Source organism: Canis lupus, chromosome 2, assembly GCF_048164855.1.
Source record: "Canis lupus baileyi chromosome 2, mCanLup2.hap1, whole genome shotgun sequence".
Lineage (NCBI taxonomy): Eukaryota > Metazoa > Chordata > Mammalia > Carnivora > Canidae > Canis > Canis lupus.
In genome coordinates, this window is record NC_132839.1 from 39,219,537 (window position 1) to 39,242,529 (window position 22,993).

General features: G+C 45.7%; 1 long non-coding RNA gene across 1 annotated transcript; it reads left to right on the forward strand.

Moving 5' to 3' along the window:
- Window positions 1–6,716: 6,716 nt before the first annotated feature.
- Window positions 6,717–13,154, forward strand: LOC140610114 (uncharacterized). Its single transcript, XR_012011902.1, has 3 exons — window positions 6,717–7,300; window positions 12,100–12,242; window positions 12,371–13,154. It is a non-coding gene; the product is annotated as an uncharacterized lncRNA (long non-coding RNA).
- The last annotated feature ends 9,839 nt before the right edge of the window (window positions 13,155–22,993 follow it).

A 22,993-nucleotide genomic window follows, 5' to 3' on the forward strand; every position in this document is an offset into this window, starting at 1 on the left:
TATAGCGACCTGAGTGCCAGATAACCCTAGGGGATGTTCTAATTCTGACCCATGGCCTGAGAAGGAAACTTGACCTTGCTTTCTCCTCCCCTATACTGGCTTACTCTCATTTCCTATAAGGAGGGAGGTGCTCAGTCAAATTTCTCTCCCCTCCATCCTTCCAATCCCACTCCAAGGGAGCCTTGCCACATCTTATTTTCTCCACACTACCTGAGGACCATCACTTTCTTAGTTCGGTCATGAAATCATCCCTCTGCACCAGCACCAGTGGCTGGTATTTTTTGGAGGCCAAATATTCCATCAACAAATCCAACTGTTGTGGTTTGATAAGAATTCCTACAGAAGAGAGAAGGGCTGATAATGGCTTCTCAGGCCTCGGATTTCTGCCTCCAGGGATTTGCCAGACTGGTTTCTTCTATTTGTTAAATACCCCAATTCATCAGAGCCTCCTGGATTCTCCTGCTGCTGACCATGTCTCACTCCTGTCTCCACATCCTGTTCTGTAACACACCAGCTAAAACAGTGGTCAAGTGGTAGGAATGTCCTTTTCCTTTTCCAATTAATTTTTTTTAGTTTGTAAAAATGATCTTGGCATGTGCTGTATAATAGAAATAATTTAGTTTCACAGTGAAATGCAGCCAATCTTTCCTGGGCTCTCTCATCCAACAGTCCCACTCCCAGGCTCATTGTTTTCAAGTTGTTTTTTTTTTTTTAATTTACTTCTTAATAAATAAGGAAATCTGCCTCTTTTTAAATAATTATATTTTGATGATATTTGTTGAATTTCTATTATAATTGTGGAAGATTTGACACTCATCTACTGTGCTCCCACTTCCCTTACCCATCAGCCTAATATATCTTTATATTATAATTTTGGGTTAATTAATAGTCAGTGTTTACATTATTACCAGGATTATCACTAATCACACAGCCAAACAATGTATAATGAATATGTTCCTTTCTCATGATCTACCCCTCCACACCAGAGATAAATGCTTCCTCTTACTATTTTCAATGTCTTACTAATACAATGTATTACTATTACTTACTATTTTCAATAGCTAACTTGTACCCAAATACTTCTATATTTTCATCAAATACCTATCAATAGTTGTTTCAAATGCCCTAACACATCAGATAATCTGGATGATCCCCCCATTCCTTGGATGCCTCCTTCTCAGTCCTCTGACCTTCTGCTCAGATATGAGCAGTTGTTCTCTTGGTCTATGTTACAAATTATTACCTTGGGGCTTCTCTTGGCTTCTCTGTCAGGCTGGGTCCTTCACTTCCAGTGCCCCAGGTCCTCCTCTTTCTTGGTTTATATGTTTGTTTTGCTGGAACATATCCTGCAGTATCTTTCCGAGAAAGGCTATACAGAAGGTAAAAAGCTTTAAAAATGTTGCATGCCTAGAAATACTTTTATACCACTTCATACTTCCAAGATAATCGGCTAGATGTAGAAATCTAAGTTGAAAATAATTTTCCACCAAAATTTCAAAGGCATAATTCCATTTATCTTCCAGTGCTACTGTTGTGAAGTCTACTATCATTCTAACTCTTAAACCTTTGTATGTTTTATATATCTCTCCCCTCAATCCTCAGTTTCTAGGATTTTCTCTTTTTTAAAAAAAAAAAAAAGATTTTATTTATTCATTCATGAGAGAGAGGCAGAGACACAGGCAGAAGGAGAAGCAGCCTCCCCACAAGGAGCCCGACATGGGACTCGATCCCGGACCCCAGGATCACACCCTGAGCCAAAGGCAGACACACAACTGCTGAGCTACCCAGGTATCCCTAGGATTTTCTCTTGATCCTTGAAGCTTTCATATTTTACAAGGATATATATACCTTGGTGCAGAATTTTAAAAGTTCACAGTCCTGGTGTTTGATGAGCTCTTTCTATTTGAAGTCTCCAGCTTTTAGTTGGCAATTTCCTTATATTATTTCTTTGAAATATCTTTGTTTTCTGTATTCTCTCTTCTTGTAACTCCAATTAGTAGGACACTGAATGAGCACACTGAATGATCTGGACCTAACTTCTAGTTGTAGTTACTCTCTTGTCAAATGCTTTGCCTTTTTAAATTAAATTAATTAATTAATTAATTTTTAATTTTTAAATTTATTTTACAGAGAGACAATGAGAGAGAGAGAGAGACAGAGAACAGGTGGAGAGGGGCAGAGGGAAAGGGAGAGAGAGAATCTCAAGCAGACTCCATGCTGAGCAGGGATCCCAATGAGGGACTTGATCCCATGATCCTGAGATCATGACCTAAACCAAAATCAAGAGTTAACCAACTGAGTCACACAGGTGTTCTTCTTTGCCTTTTTTTAAAAAAGAGATTTCGTTGACAACTCCACTTCTACCTCATGTATTAGAAACCCTCTTTCTTATGCTCTGATGACCCCTTCCTTACAGAATCCTGATATTTTCTCTCCTATACAGTATCTATGTCATCTCCCTGAGGATATTTATGATAGGAATTTTATTTTGAGCTTCTGTTCTGCTCCCTTCTCTCTAAGTCCTACAAGTACATTTCTTCTGTTTGTTGTTTGTTTAACTCCATGCTGGTAGCATCACTCACATGTTCAGGGATCCTTGGCAATCTGTTCATAGCTGAGAGTGAGGCACTGAAGAGCTCTTTGAAGATTTTGGGGGAGGAGAGAATTTTAGACTGGTAGGTGGAACAGATTTCTTTGTCAGGGAACCCTCACATGTAAGCATTTTTAGGTTGTTTCCTAGGGATATATACCCTTCCAGGGGCACATACATTATGCTGCCAGCTTCCTGGGAATAGAGTTGGGGAGTGGCTCTTGGGGGTCTTCTCATTATAAAGTCTTTCTTTTTATATTCCATCCCCTTTCCAGCCCAGAATCTCACCCCTGCCTCCTGTTCTCCTCCGGTCCCTGAGCCCAGAGCCACTCCTCTCCAATTTCTTTAGAGAACAAACCTCTAAGCTTGTCTGGAGACTGCTTTGGAGGGTCTTGGGATCCAACTGGCTTCCTAGACAGAATTCAAATCAATCTTTCTTTTTTGCTTCCCTACATCATCCCACTTCCTATGGTGACAATTGCCTCTCATTGCCCAGGCTTCTGGGTTCCACTGATTCTTGGCAACATAGCCCCTGCCCCCATTCTTGCAGGGCCTCAGGTCCTGGGTCCCTCCTGTTCCATTCCTTACATCTCAATCAACTTAACTGGAAAATATGGATGAGTGGTTCCCAGCCCCCAGGGTTGCTGCAAGGAGAAATGAGTTCATCGTAGTGCCACCACTATTATGATTAGAATTGTTAGAGCAGCCCTTTGGGCAAACTCTGTCTCCTAGTGCATGTTCTGTTTTGCCTACATAGGCCCTGGAAGAGGAGCCAGGCCCAGGAAGAGGAGCCAAGCCCAGGGATGATACGAAGTGCTCAAGCTGAGTGTGTAGAGCCATGGAAAGCTGGTCCCCTCCACGTGCTGCCAGCTTCTGCTAACCCACACAGGATCCAGTCACCAGCCAAGCATGGCACCAAGGGGCATATGAACTTGGCTGTTTCATGTTCTCCCTGCGGCTTTGCTCAGTCTCCTCCCTCCAACCCACAAACAGAAATGTGCACAAATGAAAAATAACAATGGTAATCATGCGAGATGGCAGCTGAAACCTGTACAGCTAATGACAGTTTGAGAGAAGGTTGAGCAGCTCTATGCCATCTGCCCACCTACTTTTCAAATTACTTTTACCCACCTTCGAAATTATGTCTGACTTTAGTGGGAATAATTACCAGAGTGATAAGGATGTGAGTGTGCACCATGTGAAGGAAGGTAAGTCTTGCAGTGTGGCCTTTGCCGTGCTTTTGGGGGTTTAACCCTTGAAACGAGAAGCGTCTCCTTTCTGCTGCAGCAGGCTCCTGGCAGAGGGCAGACCTTGGTGACCAAGAGCAGCCAAGTGTGATGCAGGTTCGCCCACCTCCTATCTCTGGCCAGGGCTGCTGGGACATGAAGATTTGGATTTGGTTGGAATTGTGCCCGAAGATTTGCCTGCAGCCTCAAATGCTCAAAGGTCTGGCTGGACACATGGACAGGGCCTATTATGTTCCCATAGCTGTGCCCTTTGTAGCTTACATAGTTATGGTGGGCACATGTATTTCTGCCAGATTTCAGGGAAGCCATTAAGATTTCTTTTGGTGACCTGAGCATTGTCAGATGTTTATTTAAAAAAATACAAACTTAATGAACATGTGAAATACATGTTCAAAACATTTGTAGTTAGAGTCTCCTCCCTCTCCCAAGGGGATAGTATTGTAGAAGGTGAAAAAGCAGGGTCTTTGCTTCCCAGGCTGGGAATGGATCAGGGAAGCAGGGGGAGAAGTATGTATGTGTGGGTGTGGGTGTGTGCAATTCTAAAGGAAGAAGGGCCTGAGGCCATTGAGACCCTACCTAGGGCAACAGGGGCTGCACTGTATAGTCCATAACAAGAGAACTGCTTCTGGAAGGGAGAGGCACCTTCTGGAAGGGAATCCTGGGCTGGCCCACTGCACACAGGAGATGCAGAGCCATTCTGGGCATCTTTATGGATCCCTGCAAGGGAAGGAAGTGAAGAAAAATCCAATTCATATTGGGCCTGTAAGAACACCACATGCTGGGGCTGGAGCCTCCACCTCCTTACTCTGGACAGCATCTTTAACCCACTCTGTGCCTCGAGTGGACCTCAGCCCCAGCCATCAGGTTTGATGATCCACCTGGGGGCATCAGCAATGATCCAGGTGAGTACTGTGGTTAGGAATGGGAAGAAAATGAGTCAACTGTGAGAGTGTGTGCAGTCTGGTAGGCTGTCCCTCTGCTACTCCTTCCTGGTGGGACACTGGCTGTGTTGTGCAGTAACCTTTCCACAATGGAAAATAGAGATCCTCCTCATCCCTGGGGAAAAGCAGGGTAGACCCCACTTCCAGCCAGCAGCAGGTACAAGTAGAGCTGGAGAGCGGTGGCAGCCTCCCAAAGGCTGGCTTTGATGGTTTAAAAAACCGAAAATGTGCTTCATGCAAGTGTGAACCATTAATAGGAAGGAAGGAAGGAAGGAAGGAAGGAAGGAAGGAAGGAAGGAAGGAAGGAAGGAAGGTTGGGAAACGCGTCTCCCACCACTTGTTGCAGATCCCAGGCCCCTTCTCTAGATGTCTCAGTCCACTTGGGCTGCAGTAACAAAACACACAGTTCTGGAGGCTGGAAGTCTAAGATCAGGGTGTCAGTACAATCTGGTTCTGATAAGGGCCCTCTTCCGGATTGCAGACAGCCAATTTCTCATCATGTCCTCACGTGGCAGAGTGGCAAGGAAACCCTCTGGGGTCTCTTCTATAAGGGCACTAATCCCATTCATGACTAATCACCTCCCAAAGACCCCACCTCCTAATACCCTCACATTGGGGGTTAGAGCTTCAATATATGAATTTTGAAGAGACACAAACATTGAGTTTGTTTCAGTTTGGGTCGTGATCTCAGGGTCCTGGGATTGAGCCCTGTGTCAGGCTCCCCGCTCAGCAGGGGAGTCAGCTTGAGATTCTCTTTCTCCTTCTCCCTCTGCCTCTCTCCCCCCCAAATAAATAAATAAACCTTTACAATAATAACACCAGAGGAAATTCATGGTGCCAATTTCCATATTTTATGTACCCTTCTGGGAATTGAATTTCATGCTTCTAAACATATACACACAAAGGAGGGGATTCTATGCACACTCTCAGACCTGCTCTTCTTCATGCAACAATACACTGTGAAGCTTGCTCCATATCATAAACCTAAAAGTACCTGTTTTTTAAAATGTATGTAATCTCATAGGAGGGATGTGCTGTGATTTATTTAATTAATATTACTATTGATACTATTTTTTTTTTTCTATTGATACTATTTAAGTAGTTTCCATCCTTTATAATCAAAAAGAATGCTTCCATGAGCCCCTCTGGTAAATGTCCTAATGTGCAGGACATAGTCCTGATGTGGAATTGCTGGGCTGGACCATTTCTAATTCTGACCGACACACCCAAACCCCATCTCAGAGCTTGTCCATCCTGCTCACTCACATAGTCCTTACCAAAGGTTGGAATTGTGCCCGTCTGATAGGTGTCAAGTAGGGCTTCGCTGATGTTTCAGTTTATATTTCTCTTATTGTTAAGTGAGAGATTAAGTGTCTTTTCAAATGTGTTGAAACATTTTCATTTCCTGTGAAGGATTTATATCCATTGCCCATTTTTCAATACAGTTGTTGGATTTTTTTCTTATTAATTTAAAGATTTATTTTATTTGAGGGGGACGGGGGGGCAAAGGGAGAAGGAGAGGAAGAATCTCAAGCTGATTCCCCACTGAGCATGGAGCTGGAAGCGGGGCTTGATCCCATGATCCTGAGATCATGACCTGAGCATAAATCAATAGTTGGATGTTTAACCAACTGAGCCACCCAAATGTCCCTTTCTTATTGATTTATAGCAGTCCTTGGCTTGTGACTTAACTGCATATGTTATTATACATATGGTGCTATTCTTATGTCATAGACATAAATATATCTTATTCTTTTTCATGACTATATGATAATTCCATCCTAAGGATGTGCCATAATTTTATTCTGTTAATCATTTGCCTTTTTATTTTGTTTTACTTTTTTAATATTTTATTTATTTATTCATAAGAAACACACAGAGAGAGGCAGAGACATAAGCAGATGGAGAAGCAGGCTCCTTGTGGGGAGCCCGAAGTGGGGCTTGATCCTGGGACCCCAGGACCAAGCCCTGAGCTGAAGGCAGATGCTCAACCACTGAGCCACCCAGGCATCTCGCCTTTTTGCTTTAATCAGGATGTTTTCTGCCATACAGAAATATCTGGCTCCTATCTAGTAGAATAAATCAATTAGGCTCTTTAAGGCCTCAGAATTTTGTAACAAGATCAAAAAGGTCACCCCTCCAAGATTACAAATGTTTTCTCATTTTCTTCTGGCATTTTTATAGTTTCCATCTTCTTGCATTTAAATCTCCATTCTACCTGGATCCCTTTGGAATGTATTTTAGTGGCAATAGGAACCAGGCACTCAATTTTATTCTTTTCTGGATGGCTAGCCATTCATCCCAGCACGACATTAAGTAGTGAATAACCCACCCATGGAAATAACCCATTTCCCCTACAGGTTGAGATGTCATCTTCAGCACATTCTGGATTCCCATGTGTATCTGGTGGCCCTGCTCTATGAATATCTGCCTGACCCCTTCTGGTCTTCGGACAAGCCAGGCAGACCAGCGAGAAGCTGCCCCGGGTCCCAGACCTTCAGCCTCCCTCACGCTTCTTCCAGGTGGGCCTCCATTCCCAGAAAGTTCCCTTTGAAGCACCATAGCTAGCCAGCATATCTCCATAACGTGATGTTCCCAAGATGGAAGGTGTATAGAACCACTTGGAAGGATGTCTGGCCCACAGCTTTGCACCATGTGGTCAGACCACTGGACCTGACAGCAAACTGCCCCCTCAACACAGTTGCACCCCTTCCCATCATAAGCAGGACAGTCCCAGAACTGGGGACCAGGGCCCGGGCCAGCTTCAAGCTATCCCTGCAGGCCAAGGGAAGGCAATAAGGACAGTGAAGGGGGACATGGGGCAGGTGGGTTACCAGACTCCCTCCCAGAAGGCCAGATAACAGAAAGTGCTGGAGCCAGCCCCAACTTCCAGCCTCCTGACCTCCTCCAGCCTCTTGCAGGACACCACTATTCATATTCAAGCAGCTACTCTGTGCCAGGAGCTGCACTGGATGCCAAGTTAGAGAAGAAAAGCACCGCACAGGCCCGTGGAGGCCAGCGCTCCACAGAGGGCAAGCGGCTTGGAACCTTGCAGGGGCCATGCTCCATCAGCAGAAGCAGTACAGGCACTGAGCACTGACCAGGAGTAGGAGCCCTCAGAAGCTGGGGTGGGGGGGAAGCCCACCGCAGGAGAAAAAGGCAGGTGCAAGCCCGAGGCAGTGGGCAGCTGATGATGTAAGAGCCAAGGCCCAGGCTGCTCCCCACCGCACATACAGCACCTGAGACCCAAACCTGTAAGGGCAGTGGTGCTGTCGGGGACCTGGCTGGGCTCTGGCCAGCTGTTGGGCTCATGCTCCAGTTCTAATTGAACAGTTCTGAGGCTCCATTTTCACATCTACAGAACAGGCATCATGCTGCGACAGCTCCTGACATTGTTGACAAGGGTACCCTTAGGCCCACGTGAATCCTCAGACCAGCGAACACTATTTATTCAGTGGGTATAGACAGAGAGTGGTAAACTGGGCCCATCTACCAGCCAAGTCAGACTCTCCCCGGCCACCCCCCCACGCTCAGCTGGAAAATTTTCTAGGCATTACATTAATTTAATCTTCACAGCAACACTTCAGGAAAAGATTATCTCCATCACAAATTTCTTTTTTTTTTTTAAAGATTTTATTCATTTATTCATGAGAGACATACACACAAAGAGAGAGAGAGAGAGAGAGGCAGACACAGGCAGAGGGGGAAGCGACACCATGCAGGGAGCCCGATGTGGGACTCGATTCCAGGTCTCCAGGATCTCCTGGGCTGCAGGCGGCACTAAACCACTGCACCACCCAGGCTGCCCTCCATCACAAATTTCAATGCGTCCTGTCTCTCTAGGATTTACTGGTACCACAAGGTCCTAAGACACCCCCTCTCCTTCTGGACGATGCTCCAGGATTGGGGGTAAAAATCAAATTGTACCTGGTAACCTCGAAAGGTGAGTCCCTGGCTCCTCTCCCAGGTGAGGTAATAGGCATGCATCAGGTCCCTGACAATCGCTGGCTCCCACTCATGGCTCTTCCTGCAGGAGCGCCCACTGTGACATGGTGCCAGGGGTCCTTGCACAGATTGACCAGTCTGCTGGCCCAACCAGGGAGGCCCCCCTAGGGAGGGCCTGGGGCTGCCCCTCAGGTGCTGTGCTGATCCCTCCATGGACCCCTTGCAAAGAATTCTTCAAATGTAGAAGGTCAGGAAGTGGTCACTTCTTACAGAGCTGCTTTAAATTATTTCAGCTGCATTGAGGTATTTGAGAGTCAGACCAAATAAACATTGGCATCTAAAAAAGGCAAAACAGGGTCATTTGAAATGAAGAAGAAAGCCTTTCCCATATCCGGAAGGTGTGGCCAGACTTCCCAGAGAAGCTGTGCAGGGCTTGCTTTGGTTTTGTGTTTGCCAAGGCACATAGCTCAGACCCTGCTTCAGGAGGGAAGTGTTTTCATTTAACTAAAATGTGAGCTGATCTAAGTTTCCTTCCCCTGATCTGCTTTACCGATGAACCCCTGCAGCTGTCAGACCACTTCTTTAAAAGGCGTGCTTTTCAGGAGAAGGTAACCGATCCCATGACCTGCTTGATGTTATCAACCAGAGAGGACCAAGGCAGGGAGGAGGGATGGTGCTCCCCAGGCTCCCAAGACTGCCTACAGCATCCTCCACACACAGTCTGGGATGCCTCTTCACTTTGGGGCCAGTGCCCAGGAGACACGGGCCCACTTGTCCTAAAGAGTCTCTACCTGGAACAAAATGAGGACATCACCTTTTCCTTCTTCCTAGCGATTCTGGCTCCGAGGGTTAAATCCCATCTTGTAAATTAAACCTGAAGGGAGGTGCATCTGCTGCAACACCCTGTGTGTTGTCCCTCTAGATCCCCAGGAGCATTTCCACCAATGCTGAGCTCCTGCCAACAACAGGGACAGGTCACCCTGGCTTCTCCTGATGCACAGTTGCTATCACACAAGCGGGTGTCCATGGGTAAGTAGTCCCACCATCTGACCCTCACAGCAACCTTGTCTCGGAGGAAGGTCTATACAGTTGAAATAGCTGTCTAGCCCTGAGATGGAGCTATTCCTGCCTGGGATGCCTCATCATCAAACCCAACTGTGGGCAACTGAAAATGCTCTGTGTGACCAAAAAGGCCATGCATCTGGTCAGCCAGTCCCCAAATGCCTGGTCAACTCTGAGTTCCAGAATTAAAACTCCCTGTTCTTTATTCTTTATCCTAGGAAAGCTTCCTGCCTCTGGCAGTTCTCTGGACCCTAGTTGAAGTGGTAAATAAAGTTTGCATCCTCTAAATTATCTTTAAACATTTTCAGCAGTACAAACACCGGCCCCCTCCTTCCACTTCTGCTCAGGCACAGAGCCCTTGCTCATTCATTCATTCATTCATTCATTCAAACATTGCAGACATTGGGGTAAGTTGGCTGATTAACCACATCCAGGTACTTCTCCCTCCCCAGATTCTCTGAAATACCAGAAAGACTATAAAAATAGGTGCTTAGCAGCCCTGGAAAACTAGGAAAAACTGCCATTAGCAGATCGGAACATTGGAGAGTTTCTGGAAGATAGAAAGCAGATGGGCTCAGGTTAGTGGGGAAACCCAACGAAGCAGAGGAGCCCACAATGCCAAGCGGATGGGAAACCATCCTAACCCTAACCACCCCCACCCCTCCAATCTAGAAATGGGAGAAATGGTGGCATGGAGAAGGGAGTCTCGGGACATTGGTAAATGATTACTTGAAGGGTTCCCCCAGCAGCTGAGAGAGTACCCCATTTTTCCTCAGAATAAATCAGAGTGCAGATTTAAAATTGAAGGCAGATTGCTGCAAGGGGGTGTGGGGAGTGTCCCAGGTGAGAGAAGCAGGACCTTGCCCAGGTAACTGCCACCAGAGTGAGAGACACGAGTGACCCCAAGAGGGGTCACGATCTCTTCACATGAGATCAGAGGCTCCAGTAGGCCCTTTGCCCTTGCACATCCCTGCCAGCCTCCATGACCCCAAGTGCCCAGGGGTTCCAGGGTTGCTGTGACCAGAGTAGACAGTCCCTTACAGAAAGGAAGTTTGCTTGTGTTCAAGATATCTTCCACACACAAGAGTGATCAGTCAAGACCAGCAGCTCCCATACATGCTGTACTCACGACTCCTTTCCCCTCTTAAAAATGCTACAGGGCCCTAGAAAGGCCTACTGTATGGGAAAAACCTACTGATATCTACTCTAACAGAAGTTATAGACTGCAGATACATTTTAAATCTTTACTTGTTTTTAAATGATAATAAAGCCAATACATGTTAACACAAATAACACATTTATGAAAATAGCTATCTTTGTCTAAGAATAGCTTATTTAGTAAGATGAATGACATTATTTTATATTTTTTGAAAATCTCACCAATATCTGGCTTAATAGACAACTGGATTCTCACACTTGCATTTCAATCTGTTATGATATCACACATTATCTAGACTCTGGAAAATACCGCCGAACACTCATGACAAAAAAAAATGTCTTTGTGTTCCTCCCAAATAGTTTTTACCTTGTGGACTCCCTGAAAGAGTCCCAGGAACTCTCAGGGATCCACCGACCACACTTTAAGAGCCATCGTCCTGGGACACCTAGGTAGCTCAGCAGTTGAGCTTGAGCATCTGCCTTTGACTCAGGGAGTGATCCTGGAGTGCAGGGATCGAGTCCCACATCGGGCTCCCTTCAAGGAACCTGCTTCTCCTCCCTCTGCCTGTGTCTCTGTCTCTCTCTCTGTGTCTATCATGAATAAATAAATAACATCTTAAAAAAAATAAGAGCCATCATCCTGACACATTTACAAATGGGGTCAGACAACCAAGAATCCCCATACATTTGAAGGAAATCAACAACTTGCCAAGGAAGAACCAGACAGAACGCTGGAGAAAATACAATGACACAGGAATCAGAAGAGGACATTAAAATAAGTGAAACTAATAACCTCAGAGAGGTTCAATAAGATATAAGGACCTGTCCGATGGCAGATGGGCACAGAGCAAACACCAAAAAACTACACTTTTCCTATATGCCCTTATTAACCAGGTAGGAGAGAACATTTGCAAAGGCAACAAAAAACATAAGTCATCTAGGCACAGACTAATCCAAAATTTTGGAAGACCTGCAAGAAGGAGATTTAAAATCATATAAAAGAACATAAATTGAGAAATGTATTGTTTCTGGTGGGAATCCCCAGTATTAAAAGGTGGCAGTTAAATGAGCTGCTCAGCAAGCCCCCACATACATTATACTGGATTGAGTTGGATTTCTCGCAAGCATCAAGAGTTGTAACCAATATGTTCCCTAGGATGGAAGCCACCCCAAACAAAATGACGAGGCAAACGATTGACAACAAGAAGATATCGGCAACATGAATAACGGTCCAATGGCTATGGTACCTAATTTACAAAATTCTTGGAGGATAAGATGAAGAAGACAAAAAAACTTAACGTAAGGGTGTGTGTGTGTGTGTGTGTGTGTGTGTGTGTGTGCGCGCGCGCGCGCGCGCAGAGAGAAAGAAGTTAAAGAATTGACTCATGTGATTGTGGAAACTGAAAAGCCCAAAATCCTGATGGCAGGTTGCCAGAGATCCCAGGGAAGAGTTGATGTTGCACTTTGAGCCTGAAGGCAGTCCACTGGCAGAACTTCTTGTTCGAAGATGTCTTGCCTTTTTTTCTCTGACAGTCTTCGATTTCATGGACACTGCCCACCGACGTCATCTTGGGTAATCTGCTTTCCTCAAAGACTACTAACTTTAGTGTTAATTTCCTCCATAAAATACCTTCACAGCAATATCTAGGATCATGCTTAAGCAACTATCTAGAGCTTCATGGCCCAGCTAAGTTGACCTATAAAATTAATCATCTCAGTTTCTTTCTCAGGTTACCGTCCTGGGATGAGCAGCCGCTCTGCTCCTTATGGTCACTCAGGGCCCCAGGTTCCTCTCAACTTGCAGGGCACTGCGCTGGGCTGGGCTGCTGCCACAGCCAGAGTTTAGGCATCTTGGAGAGGACACAGCCACTCTTTGCAGGCCCAGATATAGAAGTAGCTTCTGTCTGATGCATCCTCTTCCTCTGTGGGTGGGAACATCCTAACGACACACCTATCTGCAAGGCAGCCTGGGAAATGTAGTCCAGTCAGCACTTCCACCCAGCTACATCTGTCTTATCCTAGAAGGAGAGAAAGGATCTTACCTGAAGTGAGCAGTTTCCACTCCCACCTCCCCATCATAAGGAAATATCAATCAAATCTATGAACCACTTCCTTTTCTTATTTTCTGTTTCCTTTCTGAATGGCAAAATTTTTAAAGTTTACAAATAGTAAGTTGTAGGTATCAAGCAGGAGGGTTCTTACTCTATAGCAACAGCCACTTTGTTTTTTTTTAATTTATTTTTTATTGGTGTTCAATTTGCCAACATATAGAATAACATCCAGTGCTCATCCCATCAAGCGCCCCCCTCAGTGCCCGTCACCCAGTCACCCCCACCCCCCACCCACCTCCCTTTCTACCACCCCTTGTTCGTTTCCCAGTTAGGAGTCTCTCATGTTCTGTCACCATCTCTGATATTTCCCACTCACATTTTCTCCTTTCCCTTTTATTCCCTTTCACTATTTTTTATATTCCCCAAATGAATGACAACATATAATGTTTATCCTTCTCCGATTGACTTATTTCACTCAGCATTATACCCTCCAGTTCCATCCACGTCGAAGCAAATGGTGGGTATTTGTCGTTTCTAATGGCTGAGGAATATTCCATTGTAGACATAAACCACATCTTCTTTATCCATTCATCTTTCGATGGACACCGAGGCTCCTTCCACAGTTTGGCTATTGTGGACATTGCTGCTAGAAACATCGGGGTGCAGGTGTCCCAGCGTTTCATTGCATCTGTATCTTTGGGGTAAATCCCCAGCAGTGCAATTGCTGGGTCGTAGGGCACGTCTATTTTTAACTCTTTGAGGAAACTCCACACAGTTTTCCAGAGTGGCTGCACCAGTTCACATTCCCACCAACAGTGCAAGAGGGTTCCCCTTTCTCTACATTCTCCCCAACATTTGTTGTTTCCTGCTTTGTTAATTTTCCCCATTCTCACTGGTGTGAGGTGGTATCTCATTGTGGTTTTGATTTTTATTTCCTGCAACAGCCACTTTGAATAAAAATGGATTTTATTTTGAAGAGCACTCCTAGAATCTTAAAGATGCTAGAGGAACAGGTTGCCAAAACGATCAGGGGTCAAGAGGCCTCTGCAGACCAATGGTAGTAGGAGCAGGCTTGTTCAGATGCTACAGCCAACATGTGACACTGATGCCACAGCTGGACCAAGCCACAGCCAGGCAATTCCACCAGCACCATCACTGTGCATCCTCTTCTAGAACTGGCTCTGGATATCTAGCACCTAGAATTCTCTGCCCACATGTCACCACACCCACTTCCAGGGCTTGCGTGAGCCTCTTCCCCTGATCTGGGGGCATCTCTCTTCCCTACGCCTTGGGCTGAGGGGGACCAAGTGTGCTCGTTTGTGTGTTGGGGTTGGGGAGGTTAATTGTAGAGCCTGGACCTGCAGACTGGGCGTATAGCCATCTCTGCTTCAGAGCATTTCACTAGTTATCTGCCAAAATCTCAAATGCACAGAGCCAATGGTCCCTCTTCTCAGAATCTTCCATTTGTTGCAGAAAAGAACAGAAGTCTTAGTGGAAAAGCAACTCGTGGAACAATATGTATAGAGAAATGGGAAAGCCTAGTTGTTAACTTGCAGATTCTGGCGCCAGGCTTAAATCCGGACTGTGTCACTTAGTAGCTGTGTGATCCTGGGCAAGCTACTTAACCTCTGTGCCTCAGACTCCTCATCTCCAAAAAGTAGAGATGACAGCAGTAGGCCTCACAGAGGTTCACGAGGATGAAACGAGATAATATATGTAAAGTACTGAGCCCAGTGCTCAGCATTTGGTGAACATTCATCATGCATTAGCTCTTCTCATGATATCCTCATCTCCTATCTGTACAGAGCAATTTCCAGGCATCCATGCACGTTGGTGTGTGCCCACCCAGAACTGCACACACTCAGCCATTACCAGTGGTTATCTGGAAGTGGGGGCCGGGGGGGTCTGCGCAGGGAGAAAGGTCAACACGGATCCAGTGTCCTCTTGTGATGGGTCCATTTATGAATTCTTTTAGTTTTCTCTAGCAAGTATTTACCTTTCTCACGCAGGTAAGTGACAGGTAGTAGGAATACAAGCTAGTGAGCAACTCAGCAGGTGGAGCCATCGCCAGGGGACTGGAGGACTCTCCCAGGAGGGGCACCCAGTGTTAGGAGAGGGGTGGGCTGCGGTGCCTCCCAGTGCAGGCCAGACAGCCAGCATTCACCACTCTCCCTCCTTCCGTTGGGCTTTTGCTGCAGGAGGTTGGGGGCCATGAGCAGCCTGGGGCGAGGTGCCAGGTCCATGAACTTAGCTTCCTGTGAACCTGGGAACTGTGGAGGCACAATGCGTTTGCTGAGAGAAGGCAGGCAAGGTGGGGGTGGGGGTGGGGTCAGGCACCAGGACACAAAGGAAGGGGCAGGGCGCTGCTAGTAGGGCCTAAGCCTCAGACCCCTTAGGCCTTGGAGGCAGATGCACGCTTCACCCATCTCGACATTTCTTCCCGGAGGTTGGGCTGGGCCGAGGAAACAGGCGGGGCTGCGACCCTCCACAAATCCTCGGGGCCCTGGCCTCCCCTTCTCTCCTTTCCCTCTCCTTCCCGGCTCCCCGTCCCTCCTCCCCCCTCCTTCCCCCTCGCCCTCCCCCATTCTTCTTGCCCTCCCCTCTAACTGCTCCCTCGCACCCCGCCGCACTTCCCCCTCTCCCCTCTCCCTCCACCGTGGCCCCCTCCCGCCCGCTCCCCGCTCCCCGCTCCCCTGCCCGGGAAGCCGGGTCTGCGGCGGGGGGCAGGGCTGGGGGCTGCTACTCGGGGCGGCGCGCCCCTGCCCGGGTGGGCGCCGGGGCCTGCGCTGGCGGGCGGGAGCGAGGGCATCCGCCAGCGGGAGCGGCCCTGCGCGGGCCTCGCGGGGGGCCAGGGGCCAGATCGGCCCTCCCGCCCGGCTGGGGACTCGGGCACCACCGGGGGAGGCGTACCCCGCTCCCGCCCCCAGTGCCCGGGGACGGGGCTCCGGAGCCGGCCGGTGCGGGGATCCGTGCGCGCTGGGCCGGCGGAGCGGGGACCGCCTTGCCCCGGAGGCCAGGTCGGCTGCGCCCCGGAGCCCGCCCCTCTTCAGACCCCGGCCTCGGGCGGCTCCCGACTGCGGCTCCCCCTGCCCCCTAGTGTCTGCCACCTGCCTCCGCATCCTAGAGTCCCCGCCCTAGAGGCCGCCTTCTGGCCTTTCTCCACAGGGACCCAGGTCCCCTGACCCTGACCATTGTCCGTCTGCCTAGGTGGGGGAACCCCGGCCCTGTCCAGGGGAGCCTCCGAGGTACTGATGCCTCCCAGGCACTTGGCCTCTGTGCCCCTGTGGCAGTCCTCCTGGCGGTGGCCCTGCCGAGAGTTACCCTGCTGCCCACCTGTGCCCACCTGACACTCTAGCAGTCCTGGCACGGCTGCCCCTGTGGGCTGTGCACAGGTCACTGTCCTTGTGCAAGGCCTGGCCAAGGAGCGTGGAAGTGACAGAGCCTTCCAGGCATCGGCCCTTGGATGTCCCAGCAGTGGTCTCCTCCACCCGGATAGATGGTGTCAGGGGGCCCAGTAACTTGCATCCTTGCACTGCCCCACCTTGTCCTGTACACCTCATGAGCTACACAGATGGGTGTCACATTCTACTGTCCCCTAATGCTGTGAACTCTCCTGCTTTGGAGCTCCTCCTGCTGGAGCTGAACTGTCTTCCTGAAAAGCCCTACTCTTTGATCACCTGACCAGGGTTTCACTTTATCCCAGAAGTTTTCTGAGTGGCTCACTGAAATGCTTATCCATCCCCTGGTTCCTTTTGCAGGGTTTGAATCCTGTCTGCTGCCTCTGGGAAGCCCACCTCTGTGAGTGCTGGGGCTAAGGGGAGCTTCTCATCTGAGAAATGCAGCCTGGAGGGGCTCAGCCACATGCAGGGACTCTAGGTTTGAGATTTCACTGTGGGAAGCTGCATTCACTGCGTTGTGGCACGTGCAATATTGGTGTGCATTCAGCAGCAGCACACCGACACCTGGGAGCCTGGGGCCGCCCCCTGCATGAGGCTGAATCCAGAACCCTGGAGCTTAACTGACCGGCCAGCAATTGCTTCCCACCCCAGGCTTGTAGAAGGACTGCCCTTAGCTTGGGAGCCCTCCACATGTCCCCTGTAAATAACTCTTGGATGCTTGGAAGCCTCTCGCAGTGGCAGGTCATGCTGAGGGTGGGGGTGGATAAGGAGGGCTAGCAGAGGATATTGGAAAAGCAATATTTCTTAGCACCTGGGCAAGACGGAGCTCTAGCAAAGAGAGCCTGGTGCTGCTTTCCTGGGCATCCAGGCTTACGGTCAGCCAGAGTTACAGATGAAGGGACTATTCTTCGACATCATAGCTCTCTCTGGGGTAGGTGGGGACAGGAGGGTCCCACCAGGCCACTCCAGGCAGGCCCTCAGCCAGTCAGCACCCAGCTCAACCAAGCATGAGTGCTCTAGAGTGAAAAGAATCTTAAACCCACCGGGCACAGGACTCCCAACCTCTTTCCCATCCCACCTGCAGACCACCTGTTTTGAAAACTTTTATATGTTGAATGGATGGCAATTAAATAGGAAAAAATGACTTGACTTCAGAGTGTGACCCTTAAACAGTTGAGCACGGGGCCCAGAGGCCCCTCTGAGGAGGGAGAAGTGGGGGATCCCCCATTGTCTTCCAGGATACTTCCATGTATTGTGCACCTTCAGAGTTGCGCTCCAACACCCTGTTTGCCAGTAAAGCAGGGGCTGCCAATTCTCTACCCTCAATGACAATGCAGGCTGCACAAAGCTCTAGCAGCTGGCTCTAAGGCTCAAGGACTCTTCAGACAAATCCTCAAACACAAAACCCTGTGGATCTCTCAGTAAACTCAAGGTGCTCAAGGGAAGCAAGGCAGACAGAGGCCCTGCTCATCAGGTTATGAGAAAGATTTCAATTGAGTTTCACTTTGTTTTTATTTGACTTTTTGGTCACAGGCCCTGTTATCACCTTTTAGAATCTTCCTTCCTCCCTATAAACTCCAGCCGAAGTGCAGAAGGTTCTCAGGAAAACCAACGTTGGATAATAAGACCTGGAAGGGCCTTTTTCATGAAGAAATCCTTCTTTAATGTAGGTTTATGGCTGGGCACAGTCTGTGGTTTTATGTAGCAACATCTGATTAAAAGATGCCCAGTGTATCCTGGGGCAGTAGACAAATAATTGCAGTGCTTAATTTTCCCACGTGATGATTAATGAAAGATTTTCTCATTTTGTACATGTGGGAAAGAGGCAACGTTCATATATTTGGCCTTGAAAACTTTTCAGTATTGCCATCCTGACGCAGTGTGACATGGGGCTGGCCCTCCTTGCCACGGTTACTCCAGGCGTTTGAAAACAGAACAAGCTTTTGGTGCCAAAAAGCACAGTGGAGCGTGGAGGCAGGTATTCCCAGCCTATCTTTATGTAACCCAACACACGTACATGGCGAAACAAATATATCTTCCCCACACATTAGATGAACAATGCATCCCGTAAATGAAGATCATTCGTCATTAAAGCTCTCATCATTACTAACATCTTAGACCTGCCACAAGGCTTTTTGCAAGTAAGAGAAGAAAATATTCCTACTTGTACTGCCTCTCCTATGGAAAATTTCCTGTCTCTGACCTTGTAGGGGGCGATCAGAAGGGCCGGCCCCAGGAGACAGGAGAATGTTTAGTAATGAATTTGGCTATGACTTGGCTGTGTTACACTGCAAAGCTCACTGTCCTTCTCTTAGTTTCAATTGCTTTATATGTTAATAGGGAGAAGAATAATTTCCCTTCCTTCTTTTTCCTTCAATTTTTTTTATCATGGAAATTTTTATTCCAGACATAGATGTAGAGAGAATAGGAAAATGAGCCCTCATATACTCCTCACCAGCTTCAACAATGATCACTTCCACTTACTCCTAAAGCTAATCCCTAAACATCAGTGATTTTATCTGTATATATTTAAGAATTACATTGCTTATTTATTGCTGCTGTCTAGCTGCTTGAAACAGCAATAATCTTTTAGATTATGATTCTATGGGTTGTCAATTTGGGCTGGGACTAGCTGAATGGTTCTTCTGTTGGTTTTGTCTGGCTCTCTAACATCTAACAGATGCAGTTAGCTTGAGATCTGATTGGGGCTGGACAGTCTTTGATGGCCTCACTCACATGTCTGGCAGTTAGCCAAAGTGCCTCAGTTGTCTACATGGCCTCTCCAGCAGACTAGCTTGGGCTTGCCCCCATGGTGGCAACATTCTGAGACTTTACAGTGGCAAGAGAGGGCAAGCCCCAATGTGCAAGTACTTTTCAAGCCTCTGCTTGTGTCCTGTTTGCTGATATCCTATTTTCCAAAACAAGTCATGTAGCCAAGCTTGCAATCAATGTGGGAGAGGGGATGGAAATGTACAAGGACTTAGAAACAGGAATAATTCATTGAGAGCCATTACCACAGTGATCTACCACAAGAGTATATTCCTAAAACAGAAGCCCCCCTTTTTAACATAACCACAAGCCCATTATCACAGCCTACACAATTAACTACCCATCTTAATATTGACAATATCCAACTCAGTCTCTAGAGTTGTCCAATTGTCACATAATTATTTCTGTTTTTGTCGTTACTTGTTTATAGTTGGTTTTTTGAATTAGAACCCAAAGAAGCCCACACTTTGCATTTGGAAAAGTCTCTTAAGTCTCTTCAAGTCTATAGATTCTCTGTTCTCTCTCTCTTTGATGTTACCATAATTTATTGAAGAATGTGTGTTGCTTTTCCTTGTCCAGAAGAATTTTCCATATTCTGATTATACTGTTTGCTTCCCTTGGTGTTGTTTAACATGTTCTTCTGTCCTCTGTACTTGTGGTTAGATGCAGGTCATTAGATCAAAGAACCCATCAGACTCCAGTGAATGTTTTTTGGCAATGTTTCATTAGGTGATGTGATGCATTTCCACCAGCAGGTACATAATGTCTAGTTGTATCTCTCCTAGTGATGTTCAGATTAACCAGAGAATTCAAAATGTATTTTCAACACTACCCATCAGAGTCCATTCAATGAATGTACTCAGCAGTAATCATGGCTTTTATCTATTATTTCATTAGGTATTGCAGTGTGAAATTTTCTGGAGTTTGGATGATAACAATTCCATTCATGAGAGTTTTTATCCAGTTGTATTGGCATACAGTATAGATTTAAAGCATGTGCATTAATGATTTGATTTATACATATCTTGAAATGATTACCACAATGTATTTACTTATCATTCATCACCTCATAGCAAGACAAAAAATAAAGAAAAAAATGTTTTTCTTGTTATAAGAACTCTTACAATCTACTCTCTTCACAACTTTTATATATACCATCCAGCAGCATTAACTATAGTCATTGTGTTTTACATTATGTCCCTCATTCATGAGTTTTAAAATCATTTTAGTAGGGCATAAGAAACCAAAATGTAACTCCCAAGGCACAGGAAACAAATGAAAAAATAGATAATTTGGGCAATACGAGACCTAAAAACTTTTGTGTATCAAAGGACACAGTTAACAAACTGAAAAAGCAACCCACAGAATGGGAAAAAATATTTGTAAATCACATGTCTGATAAAGGGGCAACAACCAGAATGATTAATGAACTTCTATAACTCAACAACAAAAATCCAAACAACCTGATTAAAAAATAGGCAGAAAATTTGAATAGACATTTGAATAGACATATGGCATCTCAAAAGATCCCAAAATTCCTGAGAAAAAAGATGAAAGGTAGAGTTATCACACTTTCTGATTTCAAAATATATTATTACAAAGTTGCACCAATCCAAACTGCACGGTATTGGTATAAAAACAGACATATAGATCAATGGAACAGAATAAACAGTTCATAAATAAATCCTCACACATATGGTCAAATAATTTTTGACAAGGACACCAAGACTACAAAATGGGGAAAGGATAGTCTCCTTAACAAATTGTGCTCAGAAAACTGGACATCCATATGCAAAGGAATGAAGTTGGATCCTTATACCATATACAGAAATCAATGCAAAATGGACTAGAGACCTAAATGTAAAACCTGAAACTATAGAAATACTAGAATAAAACATAGAGGAAAAGCTTCATGACGTTGGATTGACAAAGATTTGTTGACTATGATACCAAAAGCATTGACAACAAAAGCAAAAGTGAACAAATAGGACTATATCAAGCTTAAAAACTTCCGCACAGATAAGGAAACAATCACCCAAGTGGAAAGATGACCTATGTAATAGGAGAAAATGTTTGCAAACCATGTATCTGATGAAGGATTAGTATCCAGAATATATAAGGAAATCCTACAGCTCAGCAGCAACAAAGCCAAGTAACTCAATTTAAAAATGAGCAAAGGACTTGAATAGACATGTCTCCAAAGAAGACATCCAGATGGTGAATAAGATTATGAAAAGATATTCAACATCACTGATCACCAGAGTAGAACAAATCTAAGCCACAATGAAATATCACCTCATGTCCATTAGAATGACCAACATCAAAAAAAATTTAATAATATAGCAATTGTTGGTGAGGATGTGGAGAATTTGGAACTTTATGTACTGATGATGGGAATGTAAAATGGTGTGGCTGCCATGGAAAACATGGATGACATTTCCTCAAATAATTGAAAATAGAATTACCATATGGTCCAGTAATCCCCATTTGGTATATAGCCGAAAGAAGTAAAAACGAGATCTTGGAGAGATATTTGCATTTTCATGTTCATTGCAGCATTATTCACAATAGCTAAGAGGTAGAAGCAAACTAAATACCCATTGATGGATGAATGGATAGAAAAAATGTGGTCTATACATACAATGGAAAATTATTCAGTCTTAAAAAGGAAGGAAATCCTGTTATATGCTATAACATGGATGAAACTTGAGGACATTATGCTAAGTGAAATAAGCCGGTCACAAAAGGACAAAAATTGCATGATTCCACCTATATGAGGGATCTAGAGTAGTCAGCCTCATAGAAACAGAAAGTATGTGGTTACCAGGTGCTGGTAGGTAGGAATAGGGAATTGTTGTTCAGTGGGTACAGAGTTTCAGTTTTGTAAAATGTAAAAGCTTTAGAAATTTGTTGCACAACCATATGCACATAGTTAATGCTAGAGAATTGTACAATTTAAAGTGGTTGTAATGGTAAATTTTATGTTATGGGTTTTTACCACAATAAAAAAAATTAACAGGTAATAGTCTTCAGGCCACAGTTTGCTAGATGGTCTAGCATCCAAAAAAAGGGTTTTGTAATTGAAAGCTTAGAATATTCGAGACACCTGGGTGGTTGAGTCGGTTAAGCAGTTTTCACTCAGGTCTTGATCAGTCCTGGGATCCAGCTCTGTGGTGGGCTCCCCACTCAGCAGGGAGTCTGCTCATCTCTCTCCCTCTGCCCCTCCCCCTTGCTTGTGCGCTCTCTGTCTCTCTCAAATAAATAAATAAAATCTTTAAAAAAAAAAGGAAGTTTAGAATCTTCATCTTCATAATCCATTGTTGGTAATATGTATATTTTAATACTCAAGTTTGACACCTTCTGTAACAGCTTTCTTCCCATATGAACTGTAAGAATTCCGACCATTTCAAGTGGATCGGACTCTTGTGCAGAGATTCATCTTAAACACTCTCTGAAGCGTGAACTCCTATTTATCAATTTGTCACTATAATTGGCATTTCACTGCTTTGGTGGTAATTTTACATGCTGTTTCAACTAGAGCTATCAGACATCGTCCGGACAAGATACATCCAAGACACTAAAACATCCCTGACACAATGTGATGTATAAATAATGTAATTACACACACAGATGTCCTCTTAGTTTATAGTAATGCTACAAGAGTGCCCTATGAACACAGCCATTCTAATAAGTCTTACTTCTTGCAGTTCCCAGTAATGGGCCCAGCTTGCAGAGAGGGGTGGCTGGGAGAAACAAAGGGTCTTGGTGGATGCTGCCCAGTGTGACTGTGATTCCTTGTCTGCTCCATGGGCCTGGGACCTCAGGTAAGAAG